We start from the raw sequence: 18,106 nt of genomic DNA, 5'->3' as shown, positions 1-18,106 counted from the left end.
CGCAACTGCTCATAAGGTAAATTTCAAAGAGCCATGAGGCTACTAATCTTATCATTTCAACTCGTCAGCGTTAGGCATTCGCCATGCCAATTATTCTATTATTAAAATTCTATTTATTTCATGATTGAATTAGTTTTAAATTTAAATATTGCTACTTCCTACTTGAATCAAAATGTTGAGTGTCTGGCGCTGATTGATGGGCGAACAGAAGAAGGTGTGAGGTATATGCATATATACATACACACACGGATCTCTATGTTCTCTACAGATCCGTATGTACTATTTAAATTTAAAGAAATAAAAAAACTTTAAAAGTTTAGTTATTGGGGTAATTTATGTCGCTCTCAATAAATTTTTGCAATAATCTTATCAACCGTTGTGTTAAAGTACGGAGTTCTTACGATTTTTTGCGGATTACATATTGAAAACAAGGTTGGTCTACTTTTTTAACCCATCAACTCGAACCAGAACGGGCCTTTTTGACCCACTGTTGAAAAAAATGGCTTATAGTTGGTTAAAATTTTCTACTAAAATATGAAGCGCCAAATTTTTCTAAGGAGAACCGAATGTAATGAAAAATAATACTAATGTTTACCATAAAGAGGGAACTGTAACCCTGTGTAGAAAACATTGCGATGCGAGGGAGCAAAACAACCACTAAGGAATGCTAACGTAATCTTCACACGGCCACCTAGGGCTTGTATACGTATGTGAGACCCCAGAATAAAATAACTTTCGAATGTAAATATTAGCAAAAAATGTGTTTGTTTAAAATATTAAAAAAATACATAGAAAAATCAGCTTGTGAAGAAACCCAGTTCCGCCGCAGGGATTCCGATTGAGCGCACCAGTGGTTTTATTAAAGAGAATAGAAAGTATGTAAAAACGCAATTGGATTAATATTTTGTAATGTTTATTGGCGTCCAATTATTTAAAACAACTAAGAATATTTGCTTCTCGTGACAATCAGATTACCTGTAGTGAAGAGGCCTGGTAGCTGCGATGCTTCCGCTTTAATCTTCCAAAAAGAAGTGAAGTAAAGGATTTACCAAATTTTACTTTAGACCGCCGGACAGTTAGCTACCACTTCAAGGGGAAACTTAACGAAAGTTCACTGTCCGGCGGGATATAATAGTTAACGGCCGGAATAGTAGTGTTAGCGCGTATATGTATGTGTATGTATGTGTGTCTACAGATGCTCACATTTCGGCGGATCCCTAATTTGTCAGAATATTGGGGCTGGTCATTACTTTGTGGATGGTCTAAACAACTTGTCTTTGTTTTATCTCCAATAATTGAGGAGTTAGATGCAAAGAGGCCGCTTCTATTATAACTGCTTTCTGAGATATTGGCGTTAAAGTTTTTGATGTGTTATAACTTTCTTATTGTTGTAGTAGGTGTATAAAAAAGAAGTAGTAGTGTTGTAGTATTGAAAAGAATTGTCTACTGCGGAAAAAATCGTTATAATTTAGTAATTTAACTGGAATAAACGCTTTCGTCGAAAAATATGTTACCTATGTTTTTTCTGAGTTACGCTATTTTTGGAAAAATAAAGGAGATCATATTCTTGTCCAGTGGCCCAAATTATGCAAAAAAAAGTTAATTTAAAAATGTAATTTTCATTTCGTAAAATTGTCTTTTATACAAGTAGTACTTAGTTTCTTCAAACGATGTATTCAATGTACATACATCATGAAAATTTTATACAAAATTCCTTAGGCGCCGAACGCCGCCGCCGCCGCCGCCGCGCCGATATTTTCGTAACTCGGCGGCGGCGCGTGAGGAATGACAAAAAACGGCGGCGGCCGTGTGTGCATGGATATGAAATGCAGACCTTCGTTTTATTGAGTTTTCTTCTAAGTAATACATACATCCATACATATTCTTATTCTATTTACGTGTGAATATTTTTGGTTTCTTATTAATATCCTTATAATGGCGAATCAAAACATTTAAAAGAAATAAAATATTTATATGTATTGTTTTTTCTGCTTTTCTTTACTCTCAGTCTTCAACAGACGCCCACTTTTCTCATTAGTCAATCTTATCCCCACTAAGTTCCATTTATTAGATATAAAAACTAAACGCAATCATTATAATAAAATAACATGCAGATACACCATTATACTGAAAAGTGTACGCTTGGAATATACTTTAACTACACGTAGGCGTGTATGTAATTTACATATATGTACATACATATATATTACCACCATAATTCATATATTTATGCATATTCCTACATTCCTTCCAACCGAAAAGCATTTGCTTGCATTACTTACATATACATATGTACATATGTATGTATTCTGTATGCATAACAAAATGCATACCCAAAACAAACGCGTAAAATTTCTCCCATACAACGTCGTTGAAAATTTTTCGCGATAAGCTTTTGTGAGTGATCGCGAATGGATTATTTGCAAAATAGAAAATAAGAAGCTGCTAATTGTTTGCACTTTTTGAAATAATGCGTTATTTGGTAATGCATAAAATCATGTTTTCATTTCTTGTCAGTGTCATCAGATACGCACGAATCGTTCGATTTTCAAAAACGAGGTGTCAGATTAAAAAGCTTGACCTGCATATGCAAAACAGAGTTTTTTTTAGAGTTGCCACCTGTTACAAAATTAAACTAAATTATTTAATAAGTTAAATGAATTATTAAAAGATGGGTATCAATCGAAAGGGTATATTTCTTAACTACACGCAGTAGGGTTGCCCCCTGTTTAAAAAACCTTATTCCATTTGAATTGGTAATGGAAATACATAGGTATCACCATATGGGAGTCAGAGGTTTCAGAAGGTTACAAAAAATAAAATTAAATTAAAATAATATTTGTGTCAAACGAAAGGTGTACGACTTCGTATTTGTTGTTTTATTACAATTTGTAAATACATACATTTTCAATGAGTGATTTGTTTTGATTATATTCCTTTTATATTACTGCACTCGATATGCGAATCGATATGCCAAGTTTTATCAATAGTTTCACTGAAATGGCTTTAAATTTAAAAAACGCGGATTTAGTTGATAGCTGGCTATGTGCAAGCCCAACGGAAAAGATATCTGCTGTAAGTGCATTCATAGAAAGCATGGTAGGCAGTTATCAATACGATAAAGAAAAAGTTAAGTGGAAAGTCAGATTTTTTAATAGTGAAATGGAAAATAAGTGGAAGGAGAGTCGACAACGAAAGGAAGTTTTTGAAAAAGCCAATTCAAAATGGCTGAGCTGGAATATCTTATCTGTTCCGACTTTAATGATGTAAGTGCATACATAAAATTCATCAATGATTTAAAAAATAGGGTTAATAACCGTTAAATATTTAGCAACCTAGTACAGTGAAGGTGAAGTTTCATGACGCTTCACGTAGAACTAAAAATCGTAAAGTAGATAATTTACTTCAATTTTATGTTACCAGGCTGATCTGATCTACGTGATTTGTGCAAATAAAAACTAAGTTATTTCACATTCTGGCCCAACGTTTCTTCAGGGGCAATTCCGTTTTATTGAATCTATCACAAACTATAAAATACAAAACACATTATAACCACAAGTTAATATTGAACAGATTGAATTTTAGGACAAACATTTTTTGTTTTTACATTAATACATACATACAAATTGCTGAACACCTAAATTTACGAATCTATACCATCTTTTGTGGTAGCTTTGTCAATACTAAAGGTAAGTTTATAATCATAAACATGAAACATGAACATTGCGGCCGCAATGTTGTCTGTGTCTTCCATTCTGTTCGTAGTCTTTTCTCATCTTTGCATTATTGTGAGGCTCTCTAATGTATATCGGGTTGACTCTCTTTTTTCTTTGTCAATCATTTTTGCGTTTGCGAAATCAGCTGCGTGTCCACTTGTTGTAATATGCTGCAATAATCCTGTACTTTATTTCTTTTCTGATATCTGCTTCATGTTCGCCTAGTCGAATACCTAAAGGCCGCGTATATTGGGACAACTAATATACACTTTTTCGCATTCTTCATTTTCCTTTCCTTTACATTTAATTACATACACAATGTTGCTATGTTGGTGGACATCTACTGGGCACTTTGTTTATGTGTATATGGTTCTGTATTCTTATGGATGCTATTTTTCATAATTTCTTGATTAATTAGCTCCCGTATTAAGTTAGCATTGTAATTATTGCTTATTAAAATTTTGTTTATTTGCTCTATGTCAGAGGTTCCCAAACTTTTTTTCTCGTAGACCCCTTTCAAAAATTTACTGGTCTCGGTAGACCCCCTGCTGATACATTTCGAAATATTCCCAAAGCCCGTAAAAAAATAAAATGTGAAAATTAGATCTAACAATGTAAATTTGCATCGTGCGTGAATTCAAAAACTAAACTCCGAGTGGCCAAAATAAAAGTAAAATATTTTCTTGTGTTCTATTTATAAAAATACTGTATAAACACTTGTGGATTTTAAAAAATAGAGCTCGTAAATACATCAAAATACTCTCTCGCTCGGAAGAGTTATATTTCTTACGACCTCTGCGTTATTTACATTATCTTCACCATAAACTCATCAAATGTTCCCCTCTCTCATGACTTTGCACGTGGAGTATATGTAAAATAGTTTATTTGTGTTAATGGCATCATCTTTATTTTTATCGCTCCGACTTTTAAAGTGAGGCGAAAAATATTTATCACATTTTTAAAACACAAAACTTAAAACATCAAAACGGCTAAGCTTTTACGCCAAAGTTTTAATTCAGAAACAGACAATATAGGTAATAACGAGTTTAAAAAAGTCGATGGCAAATAAACAAGCAAGCAAGAAAAACTGTTCCACCGTCTCATCTTTTTCAAGGCAAGATGGGCAAATGTACTTGTCATTTACGCCCATCACAGTCAGGTGTTTGTTCCGCGTAGTGACCAGTCAGCAGTCCAGCAAGTTGTCTGCAGTGTCGTCTGCTCAGTGAGACCAAAACATTAGATAAACCTTGTGATATTGAAGGCAACATGAGTTTAGCCCACCTGCGTCCCCTCGATGCCTCTCAGTCATTTCTGAGTGAAGTATTCACCCAGTTTCTGATGGTCGCTTCGATTGCCGAAGGTGGGAGTACTAACACTGGTTGCGGACCGAGGAATGCCTGGTCTGAGCCAACTCTGGCCAAATGATCAGATGTCTCATAACCAGGTACTCCAGAGTGACCTGGCACCCAGAGTAAAACAACCTCGTTATGTTCACCAACATATTTTAGTCGAGACTTGCATTGCCGAACTAGTTCGGAAGTACTTAAATAGAGGGCTGGTCAATGCCTTAAGTGCAGCTTGGTTGTCACTGCAGTCACGTAAACTCCTTCCCCTCCACCTATGTTCTACACTTAGTCCATGGCTTTGAGTATTGCAATTACCTCAGCCTGGAAGACCGAAGCATATTCCCCTATAGAAAAGTGAAGCTTATCTCCATTAAACTCGAAAAAGACCGCAGATCATGACCCAGAGTCAGTTTTGAAGTCATCAGTGAAGAATCGACAATGTGTGAGTCCGGTCTCAGCGATGGAATCAAACCAGCATTCAGTTTGAGGGAACTCAGCATTATAGAATCTCTTCAACAAAGGTAATGGTGGCCTACTATCCTGTAGCATTGAAAAGACACAAGTGCTTAAATCTCTGCCGCCAGCAATTTTCGTCGCGCCCCACTCATTGTCATACCAGCATCCGGTGCTTTTTAGTCTACAGGAAAAACACTAACTGACGGTAAGTGCAGCAGTGCCTCAAGAGTACTATACACCACTAAAAAAAATAAAGTTAAATAAAGAGGCTATCAAGAAACCATTTTGGCTCTTTACATCGAAACCAGATAAAACTTCGTGGACCCCTATTTACAACTCATGGACCCCCATATTTTTTTCACATCACCGTGGACCCCCGTCGAGTCTTCCGTGGACCCCTGGGAGTCCACCTGGACCACTTTGGGAATCACTGCTCTATGTTCACGTCATGGAACCGTATGTGACTTACTGTCAAAATTTTGTGGATGAGGTTTTTTTGCTGTGTTTATCTTATATTTAGTTGGTTGCGATGAATAATAATTTATCAGGCGTGTAGAAGAAGTTGGTTTAGAGTACCAGTCAAGTAAGATATTGTGGTTTTCCCTATGTATGCAAACGTCAATGAAAGAAATTTTTGAACTTTACTCTATTTCCGTCGTAAATTGAAGTTTGCTGTGATATTTGTTTAAAGTCCCTAGAATGATATTCGCGTCATTACGTTTAATTATATCGAAGATGTCGTCCACATATTTGGTTATACATTTTATGTCAATATTGAATTTTTCCTTGAGCTCTGAGATGGCATTGTCCAGTAGGTTGTCCATAATTAGGTCAGCTATTGTTGGGGAAATAGGACAATTTATAACAGGGTACCATAAAAGAAGAAACAATAGGACGAAGAGGAACATCGCGCTTATGAATTTTTGGCAATGCATAAAGTCTGGGCGCTGCACAGTGGCCAATTTTTGGAAAACCCTGGCCAAAAGTCCGAAAAAAAATTGGTGCATTCGTATGCATAACCATCTTATATTGTTAGGAGGGCTCTATTGTGTATCGTTATGAAACAACAAGTCGATTCTCTTAAGGCATTTAGCGTTACAGGAGATCGAAGTGACTGTTGCTAGCAATTCGCTCTAAACTTTTTGTAAATTAGAGTTTTCGTCGTTGTTAAAATCGTGGTATTATCCTAAAAAAAAATAACAGTTTTCAAGTATCCGCTCATGGACATTGTAATCTAGAGTATGTAAAACATGTTTTTTCATTGTCACGCCATCTAAAAACTGACGTAAGACGTAGATATTCACGGATTGATTTTTTTGTTTACTCATTATGATGGATTAGGGAAATAGTTACGAGAGTGGTCGAGATAGGCAGTCTAATTTTCTTTTTCATATATATTGAAGTTTTCCCATCCACCTTGGTTAAAGCCACCTGCCACAAGCCGCCACTGTAGTTTGAACATCAGTTTTTATACGCGATTCTTAATTTTTTTGTGTTTAAAAGATTTAAATTATGTAAAAAATTATTTCTGTCAAGATTTTGATGTTTTAAAGATTGGATGTTTTTAGAATTTAAATGATGTCAGAAAGTACTACTATATTAGAGTGCTCATACAATTGGGCAACTTTCCGAAGAAGCCCAAGAGTCAAGGAATAAGGATATTAAAAAATATCGGCTGCTTGTATCCTCGGACCCGGTCATTTCAAGTTTACGTTTAAACCCACCAAAACAAAATCATAAACTGTCGTCAGATGCCATTAAATTATTATCAACTGTTGTAAATGCGGATGCGGAATTGCCATCAGAAAATATAGATATGAGCTTGGATACTTCAGATGACTGTGAGTCTGACGGTGTATAAAATTCTTATCTTAAAAATATATTCCTGTACCAACAAATATGTATGTCTTGTTTATTGATTCATTCAAAATCCCGCAGTTCCCGTGTAAATTTGAACATCAAGATTTTTAGAAACAAACATTAAGACCTCCTTAGTATTTGTCCGAGCTTCTCTTCCGATTTGTGGCGTGCGCCTTGATGTTGGCGTACAAAGGGGGGGGACCAACAGTTTTACGCCGAATCCGAACGAGGATTTTATTTTTATGAGAAGCTGAATACACTCGGGAGTTTGCCATTGCCTGCCAAAGGGCGACTTTATTGCAAACAACTTGTTTGTTTCTTATTTTTTTATGTTGGTCGGAAACTGGGCTTGAACCCAGGCCCTGCGGAATGTACGCTATTGCTAACCGCTACANGCAGAAATACACTCGGAGGTTTGCCATTGCCTGCCGAGGGACGACCGCTGTTAAGAAAAAACCTTTTTTCTATATTTTTGCGATGTTGCTTTGACCAGGGTTTGAACCCAGGCATTGTGGAGTGGAAGCGCGCACTGCTTACCACTACACCACAGCGGCCGACTTAACTACCTTAGTTTTGCTAAAAATCTGATTATTTTAAGCGTACACAGCAGCCATTATGGATCCGCCATTTTGAATTTCGAAATTATGTGGTGAAATTTAAAACCAGCAACCAAAATAAAGACGAATACACAAGGTTTGATTACAATTGTACCACGCTTCGACTTTTGGCCAGCTTTTTCGAAAAATTGGCCACTGTGCGTCGGGGCAACTTCGAGCTCGCGAAAGGGCTAGGCGAGAGAAGTTATACGGTGTTTACATGAGGCAACTTTTAGTTGAAAGCAACCAACGCCTGATGTGAGCGGCCTTTCAGCCAACTTTTGATTCAACTAATCGCCTCTAAAATTTCCTGGAAAATCGCCTGCTGTGAACACCGTTTGATATTAACCACTAAACACTTGATATTAACCACTAAACACTTCCCAGCAAAAACTTTAAACTTGTTGTAAAGTTGGAGGTAATCGAATAAATGTTAAATTTCTTGCCTTTGTATTACATGTAATGCAATGGATAAGCGAAAATTGTTTTGAGGCGACTTGTATTGCGTTACTCCATTGAAACAAAGATAAGTACTTTCCAAAAAGTCTAAAGGTTTTGCTGGGTTGCTATCGAGTAAAAATTCGTGTATGTATGTGTACTTTTGCGTCAACTGAGCCAGTGTGGCATCAGGACCATGGTTGCCACAATTGGTAACTTTCTACCAAAATTGGTAACTTAAACGGTTTGGTAACTTGGTAACCTTTATTTCATTTTGGTAACTTTTGCACCTAAACATCTATTTGCATTACTAGAAAGAAATTAATTATGTTTCGAATGTGCGTAATTATAAAAACCCTTCGAGTTTCAGTGGCAGCACTACTGACACTTTTACAAAATTACTTCGATTAAATTAGAGTCATCTCATATTCGGATACTGGAAATATTTAAATTACAGTGGCAGCACCAAGGGCTGCACTTTTAAAACAACTTTCGAATTTTTGCGATAAATTTTGAATTCTACCCTCGCACATATTAATACTGGGCATCTGGCAATTTTTGGTAAGGTCCATAAATTGTTTTGATTATTCCGGCAAAAAAAATGTCGCGTGCTTTTTACCAGACCCATCTACCGACATGTATTTCGACACCTACCGACATATATTTCGACGTACAGTAGATTATGAAAAACCGAAAAAATAGCAAAAAAATTAGCAATTTACTCGAAATTTTGTACGAGTCAAACGAACGGTTAAAAGCACCCGCCACTTTTTTTGTGTGCCGGTGCTATTATTCCGTGAGTCGCAGGTACAAGTATCGGCACATTCCGAACGAAAAATTACACTGAACATGGCACAACGCCGAAACCGGTTTGTCTCCAAACCAAATTTGACAAGAGATGATGGAAAATCGTTCCACATTACATCGTACTCCTACCCTGTCGGAAACACCAACAACGAAAATGAGAATAACCGCACATGCAGTAATTAATTGATAGAAACATATTTTCTAATAAAAAAAAATATTATAATTGTCAATAGCATTTTCAATCTTGATAATTTATCAAGAAAATAGATTTAAGCTTCTGTGCTAGAACAGGGAGCTCTTGATAAATAATCAAAAATTGACAAATTATAAAAATATTGAATTTATTAAGTGCACAGAACTGGGCTGTAAGTATATACATATTTGTTATGAAATATAGCAGTGTTATTCAGTATATTTTTTTCTCACTGAAGAAGTGAAGATTTTGGCAGTGAAGATTTGGTAACTTCTGGTAACTTTTCTTAAGAGATTTTGGTAGAAAAAAATGTTGGCGAGTGGCAACCATGATCAGGACACCAGAAAAAGCCTATTTTGCAAAACAAAAGCGCCAAGTTTTTATCATCGTATAACATTTTTTTCTGATTTTTTGTTAAATAGCAAAACTTTAAAAACATATATTCAGTTCTTCCCACTCATAGTAAATGTCATACATTTTGCAAACAATTTTTCGTAAAGGAGAGAGAGAACTGATTATGTAAGATTGTTAGTGCCACAAAATTTACTGACAAAAGTAATTGAGACTTTAACTCGTTCGAAAAAATTGCGTCGATGCCATTCAAAAACACTTTATGCTTAAAATTTGTTTGGGAAGTTCATATAAATATTAATATGATATTAATATAATTGTTCAAACAAAGAAATAAATAAAAATTGTCCGTTATAACATCAAACGTACCGAGTACATGACTTCTTTTAACAAGTTCTTTGAGTGAGTATCTTTTCGATTAACCCTGTCCTTAACTTTAATTTATATTCTGAGAAAACAAAGTTTGGTGATAGATGCGCTATTGTGTGTAATGTATACATATATATTTTTCTTTTAAAGCACAAGTTCTAATTGGCGAGGAGATCGATTTTTGGTTGTTACATAAGATTTACAAACTTCTTTCCCACGACGGCCGGATCTACGTACCGGAATGACTCGGGTTTTACCCGACTAAGGGCTGTTGTCCGGACGATCTAAGCCCGGTTAGGTAGGCGAAATCCCTATAAAGTTTTACATCCATAGAGCTACATCTGCTTCGCATACTTCTGCTCAGGGCTGACATAGAGTCAAACCCTGGGCCAGAAACCTACATCTGATGCGTGTGCCAGAGACGACTTCACCATAACTCCATCTCCGTCAGGTGCAACGCCACCTCCTAGTTTGTTCAGGTCTTATGACTCGAAGGCTGTGGACCACCTCATTCGTGCCCCTTGCTGCTCACACCGAGCTGCCTCCACCAGACCAAAACAGAGTCCGCCTGTGCAACTCAACACAACCACAAATATGTGATGTATTACATCATTGTATACAATACAATAGACAGCACCACAGACACAACAGCACCACCACCCACACGCGGCGTGTGACACACCGCCGCCAACAACTCTTGGTTCTCCCGACAATCTGCTCGGTGTGTCAGTCCAGGATGTTCCGTAACGTGACATCAGTCAGGTGTAACACTTGCCTTGGCTGGTGCTACTTTAGGGTATGTTCAGGAGCTTGCACCACGCGAGATTGGACGAGGGACTATGAGGGTCCGTTGACTGTTGAATTGCGCCGGATACAACGTGCACCGTCGAGATCCGTGTTGTGTGGACTATTGTTTTTATCTCCTTTGGGGCTGCTGTTCGCGGGCGCGGTTATTCGCGGGCAGTTTATATAAACTGAGCTGATTGAAGTTATTTTCATTCCTAGTCACTAATATTTTAATAAATAAATAATCTTTTCAATGCTCAAGTGTGATTTGCATTTATTAAATGTATATTATATCATTTCTTAACAATCAAAAAAGCGTTTACTAATTTCGCTGTTTCTCTTTAACAAAGTGACAGCAGAAGGGTGCTACCAGAGGTAAGAAAATCGCAGGCAGTTTTTTTCATAACGACCTCGATAACATAACGCAATATATCGTCACCTGGAACGCAAAAAGACGTAACAATCATCATCGTTAAAATGCAAACAGTCATAACTAGGGCTCGGAATCCGATGCAAATGCATGTTTTTACAGTTCGTCTTCAAATGGAAATGGTTACGTTAGCTTTACGAATCATGAAATTTCCTTTAAAATGGCATTCAATCGTCAGTGCATATTTTGCAGTAAATGCATGATTTTGCATATTTTTCAAAAATACCAGCAAAAATGTGCTAATTTGAAATTTGAAATTGCGAAATCAAATAAAAGCGCAGCTTACTAAGTATACAAGTCCGTCCAATGAAGTACATGAGATGTGAAAGCAAACCAAGTAAAGGGAGGCTATACCTCCAGAATTTTTACGGAGATGCACATTAGGTATTGCAAATTGCATCCAGGAACTAAAAAAAAAGCAGAAGTATACTAAACATTGTGTTAATAATTTTTTTTTGTGAAACTTGTTAAAAAGTTATTAAAAATATATGAGTGCAAAACTGTAACATTTGCATTAATTTACATTTTTGTCTGCTGGTTTTAATATTGTTGTTGGATTGACTTAAAATCATTATGAGAGAGGAAGTACAGGTGTACCAATAAGAACATAAAACAAAAGTATGAAAGTCGTTTTAACTTGGAACGATAGCGATGGCTGAAGTAAAAAGTGTTACACCATGTTACACTTTTGTCCGTCACTGTAAACCGACCAAACATTAATCTGAACCACTATTAAAGTGTCAATGTTTCTATTTACACAAGATTGTAACTGTCTGCTTGGAAATAAAAAAATTTTATACATAAATTTGTATTGGTTTTTGAAGTGAATTGTTTTGGCTATTTTCTTGTTAAAATACATGTGTTATTTATTTTTGTACCGGCAATAAAATATTGGGAAAATGTTTTTAATTGCATATTTTATTTGTTTATAGCGCACATTTTTGAATTTTGAGTGCATATTATATGCGCATATTTTCGATTAGTGCATGAGATTCCGAGCCCTAGTCATAACTAATAAAAATTCAAAATTCACTTTTTGATTTATATGATGGATTTCATCGAATTACAGCTCCCCACATCATTTAATGAAAAAAAAATGTAAATATTAGTAACGACTTTTTCCATTTCATTTACGATGTTACGTCTTTTTGCATTCAGGTGACGATATGAAATATATGCTTTTCAAATTAAACCCTAAAACGAACGCCCCTTTGAATATAAATTTTTACAAAAAATGTTATTTCCCTTTGAATATCCATTTGCATAAGAAATATTATACACCATTGATAAAAAAGAGGGTCCCCGTCAAACACAATTACATAATGACATGGATCCATGAATGAGCTCATTATTATATATCAGAAATATAAACGCAATCAAAATTTAATTCCATTCATTTGATTGTAAAATAGAAACGTGAATCAGTTTCCTATTATTAAAGTTTTGTTGATATAGGAGTTTTTCAAATAATTACTAAAAAATTCTTTTACATTTATTCCACTGGTTTACAGCAAAAATTTTGTATGGATGCCACTATCCAATTCCTATGTAGAATTGCTCAGTGATTCCGAAAATCGAGTTCATTTTTTTCCTATGGATACGTTTTCGAGATATTTGCAATTTACCGTTATTCAGCTAAAAGCACGTGCATATATCTTACAAACCAATTCAAAAATCTTAATATAAAATACGGCAAATGAAAGCCAATGAAATTTTCCATAAACCCGTGTACACCACTCTCCGATAGGGCTTATAGTTTCAATGGGATATCTGTAAAAAAACTGCAACAAACTTACAGTGGACTTTATTTTGACTATGACTAAGGGCCAATCTTTTTCATCCTATTTTTAGCTAATTCGAAAAAGTTAAAATAAATTAAGTTAGGGAACTTCCTTTTCTTCTTAAAAGGAATCGCTATATCTATAAACTATTTTATACTTTTTAGTTCTTGTTGTAATAAAAGCGTGTTTTTAGTTTTTTAACTATAATTTTATTTTCTACTTTATAGTCATTTGAAATATTGCAATTAATATTATACTGTATGTATATTTCTCATTCTGTCCATTTCTTTCAATGCATCGTTATTGCATGGCTTCTTTCCAGTCAGTTTCGAGTTATCCAATTCCTCTGTCTGAAGTCCTTCTTGAAGTAGGCTTGACCTTTTGCGAACAGCTTTGATCCTAGGTATACGACAGCGTAGTCCACAGTAATACTTGCATCTTATGCACTGTTGATGCCCATGATAGAATTACTGGCAGTATTCTCCTTTCAGCGGTTCGGTAACTTAACTTTGCCGGGAACTGTATTGACTTTGGCTGTATTGCCTTCATTTCCAAAGTTTACACGTATTGATGGTAAATCTTCTGCATACATTTGATCTCGTCTAAAATTTGGCCAAAGCGGAGCACAGATGCCGATTTTTTAGTTATATAGACTCACGCACCACATAACTGCCAACATTTTTTGTGTAGTTATTTCTTTTCATGTAAGCAATATGCATTCTAAATGTGAACTTAATCGGATCATAAATACGGTGTTTCCCAATATCTCGACTCCTGCGCCACCTATCGGCAATTTTTTGTGGATTTATTTCTTTTCATACAAGTAATATATGTTCTAAATATGAACCACAGCAAACTATTAATGCGGGTTTTACAAATATCTCGACTCCTGCGCCACCAGCGGACTAAGTCATCTTTTATATTGCACTGCCCTCGAGTTCTGAGCTAAGTTTAAAGTTTCAAGTCTGTAGCTCATCGGGAAGTTGGTTAAATATTGATTGCAAAGTTCCAGGACATACATACATACATACAAGTGTTACAAGTTAAATAAAAGCTTGTAAAAACAAGTAATTTTTAGCAAAAAAAAACCGACTTCAACTCCCATATAAAAAAAAATATATATAATTATCTCATGATCCACTGATCGGATCTCAACCAGATTAGTACGGGACCACCTCTGAGACACTACCTTTCCGATGCAAAATTATCGAAATCGGTCCAAAGTTATGCGGTAACATACATAAAAAAAAAAAAAAAAAAAAATATTCCGACGAACTGATAACCTCCTCCTTTTTTGGAAGTCGGTTAAAAACTAACTCGATTTTCGGAATTACCGGGCTATTCTAGATATAAATTAGATGACATGGGAGACAACTTTTGACTCAACTAATCGCCTCTAAAATTTCCTGGAAAATCGCCTGATGTGAACACCGTATGAGCTGTACGGAGATGGCAACGTATACATATTAACCACTAAACACTTCCCAGCAAAAACTTTAAACTTTTTGGAAAGTACTTATTTTTGTTTCAATGGAGTAACGCAATACAAGTCCCCTCAAGACAATTTTCGCTTATCCATTGCATTACAAGTAATGCAACAACTGTGAAATAATAGATTTTGTTTACCTTTTTTGACATTTTAGAGAACAAAATCAACAACAAAATACACGCAGCTTGTTGTATTTGCCTGAGCGATTTTGCCGAGTTCAACAAAGCACGCCAGTCACTCCTCCATTTTTATTTTAGCGATAATTATTCAAGTGCCACCCAAATAGTCGTCGAATTCAAAGATTCTGATGAATACAATAACATGTTTCTTAGATTTTGTATCTTAATAAGTGCGATAAAGATGCAGAGAATTGTAATAACTGAAATATATTATATATTTTAAAGGATAATATAACGCTTTGTGAAAGAAACTAAACTTAAAAATATTTATTTCTTTTGTGGGGAATTTTAAAATTTGTGTGAGGATATGTGGGTAACTTGGATTTTTTTCTTGGTAATTAAACAAATTGAAAACGGCAACGCAGCTTCAATTGGAAATGGTTAAGTTATCTGTACGAATCATGGAATTTTCTTTAAACTGGCATTCAATCGTTAGTATATAGTTAATTATAATTTTAATTGTTATTAATTTAAATAAATTAAGGTTGTCGTATATTTTAAAATATATGCATCAGGCTTTCCATATATTTTTATTTTTTTTTACAACCATTTAAATATAGTGCGAAATCTCTAGACAAAAAATCCCCTTGACAAAAAAATTGCCGTTGAGGCACTCTGTTCTACCTCTATTAAATCTCAACTAGTGAACGACTATAGGAGAGACCTGCCCTATTTATATGTATCTCTGATCAACACGAAATTACTGAAACTGATTTGGATACGCTTTGAATAAAACTAAGAATAATTGTTTGTGGAGATGATTTGCCTGAATTTCCGTTGATTTTGGAACTGGTTGAACTGCAGAGTGTGAAAGAACGTCCAATGCAATTAACAGCAATGCGATTATGTGTAGGAACTCTTTGTGCACCAAATCAGCCAGTGGAATTTTGAAAGGCAAAAGTTTTGTTTTTAAACAAAGTGTAGTCGAAATCGCACGGCCCTCTGTTGAAAAAGTTGAACAAAAAATGCATTTAATTATGTAAACGTTATCACATCAAAGAAATGTTTCACTTAAGTATATTTGTAATTACCTTAAAAATAGTTATTTGTGACTTTATGGAAAATTTATTTTTATGTTGGTTTTGTTACCGAATCTAAAACTATTTATTTTTTTTTCTAGCAGTGCGCCAAAGGAAACAGAAACGTTCCAAACGTTATCGAAACTTAAATTAATGCTATGCCATAAAGTGTCAGTGTATGTAAAAAAAACCTAATACAGAAATAAAACACAAAACTATCGTCCAGTAAATTTTTTTGTAAATCATTTTCGGGTGTTTCTTAAACACCCACCACTTGAAATGACTAATTTACTGCTAAAATCAAGAAAATTGGGTAATTTCTAGTGCAAACTCATTTGTAGGTTATGGGGAATAAAAATACAGGTAGTAAACAAATGTGCCAGTTACCAAGTGCGAGAAAAAAGGCTGTTCACAACTGTAACTAAATTTTGCGTATTTTATAAAAATCGTGAATTTTCTTGTAATAGTCGTTGAGTGGTCGTTTAAAATAATCTTCTTTACTTCTTCAGAAGAAGAAGACTAAGTGTAAGGGCAACGTGCTCTTAACATTTCTGAAAAATGGTCTTGAGAAAACGCGTAACCAGTGCGTAACTTTTTATTTAATAATAGATTTTCGGTCAGTGATGGATAATTCTTAAGCTGAGATCCCACGATTGCCGCAATACACCTCATTTTATGCCCCAATTGTGTGATTTCACAATAAATTGACTCATGCCTCAATTTGGCCGATATTGTGCTTACTGTGCCCAATCAAATACAACCCGGTTGCGGCAATCGTGTGATGGCTCGATTGGCAATCATGTGTCAATGAAAATTTCAAAATTTCGTGAATATTTAATCTTTTCTTGTGCGGCAATTGAAGTGAACAATACACAACAATATTTAGGCTGTTTAATAGTAATTTACTTTTTTGCTTCCTTGTGTGTCCAAAAATCACTGAAATCAATATCCTTGTTTTCGGAAGTAACATAACTTAATTTAATTTGTATTCAACTTATTATTATACCCGAGCGCACTTGTGCACAAGGATATATAAACTTTGTTCACATTACGGTTGTTTGTAACAGGCAAAACGAATCGAGATAGATATAGACAAATATGTACATAGATGATCATAATGAAAAGAGAAATCGATTAAGCGGTGACTGTATGTCCGTCCGTCCGTCCGTCCGTCTGTGCACACGATAACTCGAGTAAAAAATTTAGATATATTAACGAAACTTGGTACGGTCAATAACCACGCCTACCTCCCATGTAATGGTAGTTTTCAGAAATACGAAAACTGGTATATTCTTGTAACTACTGAAGATTATTCACTCAAAATTGATATTTATTTTAGACGAAAAACAGGAATATTATAAATTTTTGGAAAATGGGCGTATCCACGCCCACATATAATTGCATGTGTATATCTTGGTAACCGCTCCAGCAATTTCTCCCAAACTTGGCACAGTTGTTGGACTTGGTACAACATACCAAATGGCTGAAAATTTTTAAAATCGGTCGCGCCCACATCCCATATAATTTGAAGAAATATGAAATTTTCGATAAATCAGTAAATACTAAAGCTAATTTATTCAAAATTGATGCTTGCAATGATTCTTTAAGGAGGATGATTCTTTAAGGAATACGTTTATGATACAATTTTGGAAAATGGGTGTGGCACCGACCACTTATGATTATATATGTATCTCGGTAACCGTTTTATCAATTTGTACCAAACTCGGTATGGTTATTGTGCTTGCCACATAAATGCAAAACGTTGAAAATTATTGAAATCGGTCTAAATTACGGCCACTTTTCATATAACGGTAAATTTCAAAAATTCTTGAAATTTGTAGATTTCGAAATTTAAGGACGCTAATGTACTCAAAATTGATATTAACAACAATCCCTTGAAAATAAGTAACATTATTTGGAATTTTGGAAAATAGGCGTGATACCGCCCACATATGAGTATATAAGTTTCTATCTATTCTATTTCATACTTTTCATACAAGTAATATATGTTCTAAATATGAACCACAGCAAACTATTAATGCGGGTTTTACAAATATCTCGACTCCTGCGCCACCAGCGGACTAAGTCATCTTTTATATTGCACTGTCCTCGAGTTCTGAGCTAAGTTTAAAGTTTCAAGTCTGTAGCTCATCGGGAAGTTGGTTAAATATTGATTGCAAATTTCCAGGACATACATACATACATACAAGTGTTACAAGTTAAATAAAAGCTTGTAAAAACAAGTAATTTTTAGCAAAAAAAAACCGACTTCAACTCCCATATAAAAAAA

At 35.1% G+C, this 18,106-nt stretch overlaps 1 protein-coding gene across 1 annotated transcript in view; it reads left to right on the top strand.

Moving 5' to 3' along the window:
- Positions 1-14,611, top strand: part of LOC108362316 (uncharacterized) — a 21,567-nt gene extending 6,956 nt beyond the window's left edge. Inside the window, exon 2 of the mRNA XM_017615257.1 lies at positions 14,477-14,611. The gene's annotated coding sequence lies outside the window, so the exon portion shown is untranslated. The remainder of the gene's footprint in view (positions 1-14,476) is intronic.
- Positions 14,612-18,106: the final 3,495 nt, after the last annotated feature.

The sequence above is a fragment of the Rhagoletis zephyria genome, unplaced genomic scaffold (assembly GCF_001687245.7).
Source record: "Rhagoletis zephyria isolate East Lansing unplaced genomic scaffold, Rhagoletis_zephyria_1.1 Rzeph_scaffold_00986, whole genome shotgun sequence".
Taxonomy (NCBI): domain Eukaryota; kingdom Metazoa; phylum Arthropoda; class Insecta; order Diptera; family Tephritidae; genus Rhagoletis; species Rhagoletis zephyria.
The sequence above is the reverse complement of the archived record's forward strand: the minus strand, read 5'-3'. Positions and strand labels throughout refer to the sequence as shown.